At 41.7% G+C, this 12,716-nt stretch overlaps 1 protein-coding gene across 1 annotated transcript in view; it reads right to left on the bottom strand.

The window, feature by feature from the left end:
• Positions 1–12,716, bottom strand: part of mypn (myopalladin) — a 193,356-nt gene that overhangs the window by 55,713 nt on the left and 124,927 nt on the right. The gene's annotated exons all lie outside the window — the stretch shown is intronic.

Genomic DNA, 12,716 nt, shown 5'->3' with positions numbered 1-12,716 from the left:
TCTTTGTGATTTTTATAAATGACTTGGATGAGGATGTGGAAGGGTGGGTTGGTAAGATTACAGATGACACGAAGGTTTGTGGTGTTGTGGATAATGTAGAAGGTTGTCGAGGGTTACGACCTAACATTGATAGGATGTAGAGCTGGCTGAGAAGTGGCAGATGGAATTCAACCCAGAAAAGTGTGAAGTGATTCACTTTGGAAGGTCAAGTCTGAAGGCAGAATACAGGGTTAATGGCAGGATTCTTAGCAGTATGGAGGAACAGAGGGATCTTAGGGTCCAAGTCCACAGATTCCTCAAAGCTGCTGTGCAAATTGATAGGGTTGTTAAGAAGGTATGGCGTGTTGGCCTTCATTAGTTGGATTATTGAGTTCAAGAGCTGCAATGTAATGTTGCAGCTCTATAGAACTCTGGTTAGACCACACTTGGAGTATTGTGTCCGGTTCTAGTTGCCTCATTATAGGAAGGCTGTGGAAGCTTTAGAGAGGGTGCAGAGGAGATTTACCAGGATGCTGCCTGGATTGGAGAGCATGTCTTATGAGGATAAGTTGAGCGAGCTAGGGCTTTTCTCTTTGGAGCGAAGGAGGATGAGAGGTGACCTGATAGAGGTGTACAAGATGAGGCATAGATTGAATGGACAGCCAGAGACTTTTTCCCAGAGTGGAAATGGCTAACATGAGGGGGCATAATTTTAAGGTGATTGGAAGGAATATACAGCGGGGATATCAGAGGAAACTATTTTTACACAGAGAGTGGTGGGTGTGTAGAACACGCTGCCAGGGGCGCTGGTGGAGGCATATACATTAGGGACATTTAAAAGACTCTTAGATAGGCACACGGATGATAAAAAATGGAGGGGTATGTGGGAAGAAATGGTTAGATTGATTTTAGAGTAGGCTAAAAGGTTGGCATAATGTAGTGGGCCGAAGAGCCTGTACTGTGCTGTAATGTTCTATGTTCACTGCAATGAACAGTGTACTCCAATATTTGACATAATGTATTCTCTTTATAAATTTGGCACTACATTTTGCCAATTGGATACAAAATTGGCTTGGTGGTAGTGAAGAGTTGTTTTTCAGACTAGAGGGCTGTATTCAGTGGAGAGCCACAGGGATTCATTGTCTTATATAGTAACAATTTGGACAAGCTAGTAGGTGACATGATTAGTAAGTCTGCGGATGAGCCAGGGCAAGACACACACAGTGAATGGCAGGGTCCTGGGGAGTGTCGTAGAACAAAGAGACCTCAGGATATGTGCTTAGTTCCCTGAAAATGACAACATATGTAGACAGGGTGGTGAAGAAGACACATGGCATGCTTGCCTACATCGGTTGGGGCATTGTGTACAAGAGTTGGGACGCCGTGTTATAGTTGTACAAGACATTGGTGAGACTGCATCTGAATTTTCTGTACAGTTCTGGTCGCCACACAATAGAAAGGATATGATTAAGCTGGGGAGGGTGCAGAAAAGATTCACAAAGATATTGTCAGCGCCAGAGGACTTAAATTATAATGTGAGACTGGATAGGCTGGGACTAACCCTGGAGCTGAGGTATGACCTTATGGAGGTTTATAAAATCATAAGCAGCATAGATAGGGTGGATGGTCAGAGTCTTTTTCCCAGGGTAGAGGAGTCTAAAACTAGAGGGCATAGGTTTAAGGTGAGAGGGGAAAGATTTAAAGGGGATCTGAGGGGCAAGTTTTTCACACAGAGTGTGGTGGGTATATAGAATGAGCTGCCAGAGGAAGTGGTAGGGGTAGGTAAAATTACAATGTTTAAAAGGCATTTTGACAGGTCCATGAATAGGGAAGATTTGGAGGGATATGGGCCCAAAATAGGCAAATGGAACCAGATTAAGTTGGCATGGACAAGTTGGGTCAAAGGGGCCGTGTCCGTGCTATATAACTATATGAATCTAGGTTTAAAGTGTTTTAATAGTCAAGTCCTGAAGCTTGCAGATTGGTCAACAGTGAGATCCAGATTTTGCAAAGATAATAACAGAGAAATGAAAAATATCCAGCAATTTGAAGTGGTTTACAATTAACAGTGCATTTCTTCCTTGCCATGAGTTGTTGGGCTATTAATACACTGCTTGGGGTGTGTACAAGCTCAGCCTTACTTTGCCAACAAATGTTTACAATTGACATCTCAACAATGTAAGTAAACTGCAGCACTAAAAATTCATCCAATATAAGAACTGAAGTAAATTTAAAATGAAAGATTATCCAGCATTTTGCAAGAATATTGCTACAAAGAATAAAATAACATCCAGTAATGTCTAATCTGTATGAGAGATACTACAAGATCAAATTGTTTGGTGGTACTTTGTAATCTGTCCTTTTAAGGTATATTTACAATGGAGTATGTCTGTAGTCAGTTGCCGTGCAATAACAATTTGTATATTTCCCTAATATTGAAACTTTATCCATGTGCCTCTATGAAGCACTTTCAAATGTTTCCATATGTTAATGAAACAATGTAACTGCAAACAGTTGCTACAGGAACACAACTAACTGCAGATGTAAGAGCTGTTTCTGCCAACTGCCCCACTTCCCCAACATGCAAATATCTCATGTTTCAGGAATCAGTTTTTGTATATACTCATGAAAAAGGAGGCAAACCTTATTACTGTCATTCTCTATTTCTCCAATTGAATCCCATCCCTCTTGTGCCTATCTTTCTCATTAAACCTCATGCTCCATTTTAAAAAAAGAAATAATTGCAAGCCGGTAGATTACTTCTGAAGTAGAGTCACTGTTGAAATGGAAGCACTGCTAGCAATTTTTGCATAGCAAGCTGTCATAACTAGTAATGTTAATGACCAGATAATATCTCAGGGACAAATATTGTCAGGGGCATCAGGACAGTTGCTCCACTCTGAAATATTGCCATGGAAACTTTAACATCCACTTGGTAAAGCAAAAGGAGCCTTGGTTTAATATCTCATTTGAAAGACAGCATCTTTACTTGTGACTCAGGACTACATAATGGCATTGGTCAAGATATTTATGCTCAAGTCTTTGTTGTAGGATTTGAACATATAACCTTCTGACTCAGACCCATTGAACTTTATCCATCTGGCACACAAGTTCTCCTAAACTCCTCATCCCTTGGGAACTCTGCCTTTCACTGGCCTCTGCATTCTTGTTTCACCTTCCCTGCCAAGTGACTTTAGTTTACCCTTCCCTGTTGAGTGATTTTACCTCTGATTGCCTGAAGTTGCATGCAATTTGACATTCTTAAAGTTTATGGATGTGTCTCCTAATATTTCTCCATGGTTTAGCCCTTTAGCCTTTGGATCAGTCTTGTTGTTCTTTTCCAGTACTACTATGTTTATTTTCTTTTGTTGTTAAACCTCAGTGGTGCCTGCTGAAGTTTCTCCCATTTGCTAACAAGAGGGACAATGTCACAGAAATCTGCTGCTCGTGTGTAATCTTGCACAGGTCAAGGGATCAGAGCTAAACATTTTAGTCCAATTTCAAACACAGAATCATATTGGTATTAGTTTATTATTGTCACTTGTACCGAGGTACAGTGAAAAACTTGTCTTGCATACCGTTCATACAGATCAATTCGTTACACAGTGCATTGAAGTAGTACAGGGTAAAAACAATAACAGAATACAAGGTAAAATGTCACAGCTACAGGAGAAGTGCAGTGCAGGTAGACAATAAGGTGCAAGGTCATAACAAGGTAGATTGTGAGATCAAGAGTCCATCTCATCGTATAAGGGAACGTTCAATAGTCATAACAGCAGGATAGAAGCTGTCCTTGAGCCTGGTGGTATGTGCTCTCAGACTCCTATATCTACTGTCTGATGGGAGCGGGAAGAAGAGAGAATGTTCCGGGTGGGTGGGATCTTTGATTATGCTGGCTGCTTCACCAAGGCAGCGAGAGGTATAGTCAGATCCTTTCCTCCACAGAATTCTCTCAAAACTGATTCAGTATCCCAGTATTCTTTTCACTTTTCTAATTGTTTAGCCCACAATGTCTACTTATGCCACTTCAATTTCATTTGTTTATTGTTCATTTGTTGTATTTTGTTCAATGCGCACTGAAATGTAGTCTGTACCTTCTTATTTTAAGTAAGATTGCTCGACAGGTGTGTCTCCAGCCTAACCCTTATTTACTGTACTCATTGATTTTAGATTAATAACTACAGTAACTCATGGTATGTCTGCTCTTTTTTTTAGGTATATGTGCATGCTTCAAGCCTTAAAGAACTTTACTGAGAACCTCACATGATATCAATATGCCTTTCACTGCAAAAATTTATTCACAATAATGCCACAAAGCTCTGCACTGCATGAAACATTTCACACTGTTCATTAATATTTCTCCACATTATAAGAAACAGTTCATGCCATTTATGAATATTTCTTTACATTTTACTATAAATGTTGCCCTCCTAGGAAAAAAATGAAACAGAAGAAAATATTGCAAATTGCACTAATTATGCTCATGCCTGATATGCATTAATTCACTTGTTTGGCTTGGTAAGAAGCAGATAACTATGTTAGTTCAATTACAAAATATCCTAGACTGGCTGATACTAAACAGATTCAGAAAAAGTTTGCTAATTTTCCTAATGACTAACATTTGTCAATAATTCTAACTGCACCTACCTTACACGTTACACAAAGTTGAATTTTATCTTTGCAAGTTAAAAACAAATATTCTTTGGTTTCTTTGTCTCAGAAGCTATCAAATCCATATTAAAACTATGGAAAAGACCAGTTAACTACCTTTTTCACAATCAAAGGAAAGATGCGTAATGTCAGCATTTCTCACAGGCAATAAAAATTATTGATCGAGTTATTGGAATACTCACCATTCCTTTCGACAGCCCCTACAAAGAGCTTTGAGCTGCTCTCTGAAGTGATAGCCAACTATTTCATAACGTTATGCTGAGTAAGATGAAAATAGAAACACAAAGACGTTCTGAAAGCTGCTGAATCAAAAGATTTCAAACTGGATCTCCACAGCCCCAATGCTGTTTCCCTGAATGCTTCACACCAATGTTAGGATGCAAGCAGTGTCTTCAAAATAAAAGCGTAGGCATGTACAGTAAAAGTCCCAAAAGGTTCTCTTATTTCTTGGACACCATTATGCACAGCAAGTAAATTTCAGGTAAATCTATAGCAGGATCCATCAGAAATAGTTTTTGCTTGCAAAGAAATCTACTTGCATGATAAAATTTGTTCTATTGTGAGTTACTAGATTAATGTATTAATTAATGCACCCCTTTCTCTACTGCTCAGGTGCTCCCTCAGGATTGAGGATGATTTACTTCCATTCAAGTCCCATGGGTTGGGAGATGACTGAGACCTGTAGATTTCACCGCAGACAGGGCAGGAGATGCTAGGTGGGTAGATTGGGAGGCGGTGTCCTCCTTCTGCAGTTTATGCTGGGTTTCGTGGAGAAAGACATGAATGCTAGGGAACTCGAGAAAGTTAATATCGATATCTTGAAGAGAGTCCATATTACAGAAGAGGAGGTGCTGGAGGTCTTAAAACTCTTAAAGATAGATAAATCCCTGGGAGCTGATCAAATGTATCCTGGGACATTGTGGGAAGCTAGGGAAGAAATTGAGGGGCCCCTTGCAGAGATATTCATATGATCAATAGCCACAGGTGGTGCTAGAAGGCTGGAGGGTAGATAATGTTGTGCTAGGATGTTTTTCCCTGGATCATAGCAGATGAGGGGTGAGCTTATGAAGGTTTATAAAATCATGAGGGGCATAGATAACATTAACAGCCACTTTTCCCTAGGGTAGGGGAGTCCAAAACAAGAGGGCATAAGTTTAAAGTGAGAGGGGAAAGATTTAAAAGGAAGCTGAGGGGCAACTTTTTCACACAGAGGATGGTCTGTATATGGAATGAGCTACCAGAGGAAGAGGTTGAGGTGTAATAATATTTAAAAGACATTTGGTCAGGTACATGGATAGGAAAGGTTTAGAAGGATATGGGCCAAACTCAGGCAAATGGGACTAGCACAGTTAGCATGGACGAGTTGGGCTGAAGGTCCTGCTTTCTGTGCCGCATAGCTCCATGACTCTGTATATTCTCGATACATGGACTTGGAGTTATCAGGACTATCCTGAATGCTCCTTCTCCATTGTAAGCAGCTACGGGCCATGAATTCCCAGGTGTTGGTAGGGATGCTGCACTTTTACAAGATTTTTAGAACATCCTTGAACCTTTTCCTCTGTCTGCCTCTTAATTATCTTACCAGAGCGTGGAATAGAGTGCATGTTTTGGGAGTCAGGTGTTGGGATGCAAACAACAATGCCTACCCAACCGAGCCAACTATGTTTAGTTAGGGCCTCAATATTCTGGATGTTGGCATGGGAGTTGGTTCACTTATCATGCCAGTGGACTTGGAGGATTTTGCAGAGACAATGCTGGTGGTACCTCTCCAGTGCGTTGAGGTGCCTGATATAAGTAGTCCAAATCTTAGGAGCATACAGGAGGGCAGGGAGAACAGCTCTATAGTAGAATATGAGTTTTGTCCTGGATTTGAGGTCTTGAACTTCAAACATTCTTTCCTCAGATGACCAAAGGCTGTTCCGATACACTGAAGGAAATTATGAATTTCATCATCTATGTCTGCCTTTGCTGAGAAGTAGTCCTGAGATGTGAGAAGTGTTGTGCAACTTGATGAGAATAACTGTGAGATCTAGGAGCTATTTAACGCCAAGTGGAAAGCATTCTTGAATTGTGAGCTCCACCGTACCTCAAAGGAAAAGAAACAACTCACAGTTACCTGAAGGCTGAAGTCCAACACAGAACCCATAACGTAAAGAACACACTTTCTGGTGCCAAATAAATGGCAAAAAAGGCATAGGCTGTCAGGAGGTAAGTTATTTGCTACAGGACACCATAAGTACCATGGCCATGGTATTTATGTGGCTGATCCATAAACTTTCCAGGCAATGGTGACGCCCAGGATATCATTGTTGGGAGACTCAGCAGCAATTATGCCATTGAACATCAATGGCAGATCGTTAGAATCTCTCATTAGAGATGGTCATTATGTAAGTGTTGCTTAACACTTATTAGCCCATTGCCTGAATGTTGACTAGATCTTGCTGCATGGACTGCTTCAATTGTAGGAACAAATGATTTTGAACCTCATACAATAATCAGCGAATGTCCCAACCTCTGAGCTTATGATGAAAAATCACTGCTGGAGTAGCTCCAGATGGTTGGGCCTTGGGTACCTCCCCAAAGAACTATTCTGCAACGTCCTGGGACTGAAATTGCTGACCTTTGGCAATCACAGTTAGCTTGCTCTGTGCGAGACAAAACTCCAGCTTTCCCTGGGGAAATGTTGTCTTCAGCTTTACCTGGATTCACTGCTACCATGGAATCACAGCATCCAGTTCAGAATCTCCATCAACAAGGATCTGGTGAAGCCAGTCCTGATGAAGGGTCTCAACCCGAAATGTTGGCTGTTTATTTCCCTCCATAGGTGCTGCCTGACCTGCTGAGTTTCTCCAGCATTTTGTGTGTGTTGCTCCAGATTCCAGCATCTACAGAATCTCTTGTGTCTCAGAATCTCCATGGCAGCCAAAATTTTAATCACTTGCACTTCACAGCTTTCAGTCCATAGCCCTGCAGGTTATTTCTCTTCAGGTGTTTATTCAGATACATTTCAAACATTGAGAGTTTCAACCTCAATCACTCTTCCTGTTATTAGGTATACACACACCTGCTTAGAAATTTTTGGTGCACCAAATATGGGTTACTTATAGTACTGATACTTCCAAAATAAATGCACAAAATCGGGCAAAAAATATATTAACTGTAGTGTTGTGATGTTTCATAAACAGATTAATGTGGGAAAATAGGATCTGTGAGAGCTGTTGGGAGCTGCCACATCATTGCTGCGCTGACTACAAGAAAATGAGTCTCCCCAGCAGTATCCTGGCAAAAAAAAGCCTGCCAATGGAAGGAAAAGGAAGTGTGGGAGAGTAGGGAACACAGCACTTTTTTGTGCTGGTTGTGCTGGGCCCGCACTTGATGAACTGGCCCATTTAACTCCTATGTCATAAGTGACCCTAAGTCATTGCCAGAGCAGGCTGATCAAACAACCAGTGATCACAGCATGCAGCTCACAATTGGTTAATGAGTAAAGGCTCTGATCAGTGAAGGGAGCATCATTGATTAAAGTTCCATAATGCTCACATTGAACACCAAGGATGTAAGATGCTGTGTGCAAGACATCAATGTGACAGTGCAGAGCCTTTAATTGCCATTTAATCACTGAACCTTGTGCATTGTGTACCCAGCTTCTGTGAAAGTCATAGGGTTTCCCAAAAATTTCCACCAGGAATGTGCTCTACTAAAATGTAGACTCATGCTTTGCACATGAAACCAGGCACAAAAGATGCCAATAGTGCCACAGAGCCATAGAACAAAGCCTCCTCTTCAATAGGACTTATGGTAAAATATTTCTGTGATAAGAGGAGCAACACACAAAATGCTGGAGGAACTCAGTGGGTCAGACAGCAGTCTCTCTTATGTCTTCACTTTTCTGTGAAAAGATGTGCTTTTAGCGATAGATTACAGCCTTGGTACTAATTCACAAGTTGAAGCTATTAATCTTCTCAATAGGTTTCAGAATTTTGAAAACTTTGTTGCAGTGAAAAGTTTGCAAGCCTCATTATAGGAAGGATGTGGAAGTGTTGGAAAGGGTGCAGAGGAGATTGACCAGGATGCTGCCTGGATTAGAGAGTGTGAATTATGAGGAGAGACTAAAGGAGCTAGGTCTTTACTCATTGGAGAGAAGGAGGATGAGGAGAGACGTGATAGAGGTATACAAAATATTAAGAGAAATAGATAGAGTGGACAGCCAGCGCCTCTTTCCCAGGGCACTAATGCTCAATACAAGAGGGCATGGCTTTAAGGTAATGGGTGGGAAGTTCAAGGGAGATGTCAGAGGGAGGTTTTTCACCCAGAGAGTGGTTGGTGCATGGAATGCGCTGCTGGGGGTGGTGGTGGAGGCTGATACGTTGGGCAAGTTCAAGAAATTGTTAGATAAGCATATGAAGGAATTTAAGATAGAGGGATATGTGGGAGGAAGGGGTTAGATAGTATTAGGAGTGGTTTGAAGGTTGGCACAACGTGGTGGGCTGAAGGGCCTGTATTGTGCTGTATTGTTCTATGGTTCTACTAAGAGTCTCTTAAATGTCCCTAATGTATCTGCCCCCACAACCTCTGCTGGCAGTGCATTCCATGCACCCACCACTCTCTGTGTAAAAAGCTTAACTCTGACATCCCCCCCCATACCTTCCTCCAATCACCTTAAAATTATGCCCCCCTCCCCGCCCCCCATGTTAGCCTTTTTCACCCTTGGAAAAAGTCTCTGACTGTCCACTCGATCTGTGCCTCTTATCATCTTGTACACCTCCATCACGTCACCTCTCATCCTCCTTCTCTCCAAAGAGAAAAGCCCTAGCTCACTCAACCTATCCTCATAATACATGCTCTCCAATCCAGGCAGCATCCTGGTAAATCTCCTCTGCACCCTCTCTAAAGCTTCCATATCCTTCCCATAATGAGGTGACCAATACTGAACACAATTCTCTAAGTGAAGTAATAGGTTGTTGCTAAGATTGGGGATTCTCATAAAGAATACAGTGCTGTCATGTGTCAGATGACAAACTGCTTTTCTATGACGAAATATGTCACTCTTGAGGGTATTTTCTGGTATGGAATACAGTCCTGTCTTAGGCAACATGAGGATATTGAAGACTTAATGCTTTTCATCCATGTTCCATCTCAGGACTTTCCAAGTTTTTCCCAGGTAGTTCTACCAATTCTGCCCTTGAAAACTGATACCTTTTGCTAACAAAATGTCAGAGAGGATCTTTACCACAAAACCGTATACATTTTATTGGACAAAAGTGAACTTATTAGCATATTATGTCTGCCTAAGGAAGTTCTCAGAATCCAGCTGCTACAAGTTCAGATCATGCAAATAATCCTGTCCTCAAGTATTTTGCCTTTGATTCTGCTTGTGAAGCATTTTATTTAGGAACAAATTTAAACCACAGTAATGAGTTAGTCTGAATACCCTTGACCATCTTGGTGATGGAGGTTTCAGGTTTTGGAAGAGCTACTGAAGTAGCCCTTGGTGTTGTGGGGGAGAAACTGCAGCATATTTTGTAGATGGTACACACTGCATCCACAGTGCATCAGTGGTGGAGGAAGTGACTGTTTAGAATGGCAGTGGACTGTGGATCAAGTGAGCTGTTTTGTTCTGGATGATTTGGAACTTCTTGGCTATTAAGGTGCTACATTCATCCAGGCAAACAAGCAGTGTTCTATCATACTCCTGGCTTTTGTCTTGCAGCTTGTGAATAGACTAAGGGTTAATGAGGAGGTGAGTCACTCAACACAAGATATCCAGGCCCTGAACTGCTGCTGTATCCACATCGACTGGTCCAGTTGAGCTCCTGACCAATGATAATCCGTATTGAGTGGGATATTTGAACATTGAATGACAGGCTTAATTGATTAGACTTTCTCTTGATGAGGATTAACTGACACTTTGTGGTGCGAATGTTACTTGCTATTTATCTGTTAACATGTTAACTCTGTGACTATTAGAAAGCATGTGATTAAGCTGGAAAGGGTGCAGAAAAGATCACAAAGATGTTGGTAGGACTGGAGAGACCTGGATAGGCTGGGATTGTTTTCCCCAGAGCGAGGAGGCTGAGGGGTGACCTCAAAGAGGTTAATAAAATCATGAAGATCATAGATAAGGTGGATGGTCAGTCTTTTTCCCAGGGGAGGGGAGTTAAAATTAGAGGGCATAGGTTTAAAGTGAGAGGGGAAAGATTTAAAAGGGAGCTGGGGGCAAGTTTTTTCCTCACACAGAGGGTGGTGGATATATGGAACGAGCTGCCAGAGGAAGTGGTAGAGATGGGTACAGTTGCAATGATTAAAAGATATTTGGACAGATAATGGAGAGGAAAGGTTTAGAGGAAGTGGGCCAAACACAGGCAAATAGGAGTAGTTCATGTAGGCATCTTGGTCGGCAATTGGGTTGAAGGGCCTGTTTCCATGCTGCATAACTCTCTGACTCTGTGTTAATTTTGCTGTATGCAGGCGTGAACTCCTTAACTTTCTGAGGCGTTTCAAATGGAATTGAACATTGTGCAACCAGTGAACAATCTCACTTCTGACCTTATGATGAAAGGAAGGTCATGGATGAAACAGTTAAATGAGGTCAAGGTTCAGACACCGCCCTGTATTGAAATCCTAATGCTGGGTTAATTGACCTCCAACAAACATAGCCATTCTGTGTCGTGCAAAGTATAACTCAGCCAGTGGAGATTTTTTTTTCCCCACTTGATTCCCATTGTTTTCAGTTCCACCAGAGGCCCTTGATGCTACACTTAAGTCAAATCCTGCCTTTACATTAAGGGCAATTATGTTAAAGGTGTCAGTTAAATTAAATTTTTTAAAAATTTTATTTACAGCGTGGTAACAGGCCCTTCCGGCCCAACTAGTCCACGCCGCCCATTTTAAACCCAAATTAACCTACCTGTACGTCTTTGGAATGTGGGAGGAAACCGGAGCACCCGGAGGAAACCCACGCAGACACGGGAGAACGTACAAACTCCTTACAGACAGTGACGGGAATCGAACCCCGATCGCTGGCGCTGTAATAGCGTCGTGCTAACCGCTACACTACCGTGCCGCCCCAGTTATGTATAATTTATGTTAATTTAAGTTTATGTGAACTTATGTTTGTACTGTGCTACTGCTGCAAATAGCAATTTTTCATGGCATTTATACCTGTGTACGTATGCCTAATGACAACAATAAACTTGAACTTGAACCTTATCTCTGGAATTCATCTCATTTGGCTTTGCTTGGACTGAGGCTAAAGTCACCTCCACTTGCAATTTGTTTAATGTTCACCACCAATCTGGTGGTGATTATGGCAGGACTGTGGAACTTTGTTTTGATCCATTGTTTGTGGGATACATTGTTGATTGCATGCCGCTTTTGTTGTTTAACAGGAATGCTGTTAAGACTTTATTTTTAGCAATGCCTGCTGCTGCTCCAGGCATGCCCTTCTACACTTCTCATTCTGGCTTGGTAGAATGAGGAACTTGATGGATCATAATGCTACGGGTGATGGTGCTGCTGCTGCGGGCTCACAGCGCCACTTGGAAACCCAATTTTGAGTTGCCAGATCTGTTCTGAGTCAATCCCATTTAGTGAAACATTGGGGCCACACAATATGATAAGAATGTTTTTGAAATAAAGCTGAAATATCAGAACCAGTTAGTTCCCAGTGGGAAGATGAGGAGCTATTCCTTGAGTTTGTATTGGGCTTTGATGAAACAATGTAGGAGGCCAAAGAGAGAGATGGCACGAGTGTGTTGGAGAATTAAAGTGACAAGCAATTGAAGTTCACTGTTACCCTTGTTGACTGAACAGTCGTGCTCTGTTAAGCAGTTACCTAATCTGCTTTCAATTTTGCCAGTGAGACCACATCATGAGCACCAAATACAAAATATTAGATTGGAAGTATAAATGGATTGTTGCTTCGCTTGGAAAAACTGTTTGGGTCCCTGGATGTGAGGAGAGACAAGGTAAAGGGGCAGGTGTTACATCACCCACAGTTGCATGGGAAGGTATCATGAGAAGGGGAGTAGATTTGGTGGTGACTGAAGAGGAATGGTAACTATACA

The sequence above is a fragment of the Pristis pectinata genome, chromosome 12 (assembly GCF_009764475.1).
Source record: "Pristis pectinata isolate sPriPec2 chromosome 12, sPriPec2.1.pri, whole genome shotgun sequence".
Taxonomy (NCBI): domain Eukaryota; kingdom Metazoa; phylum Chordata; class Chondrichthyes; order Rhinopristiformes; family Pristidae; genus Pristis; species Pristis pectinata.
The sequence above is the reverse complement of the archived record's forward strand: the minus strand, read 5'-3'. Positions and strand labels throughout refer to the sequence as shown.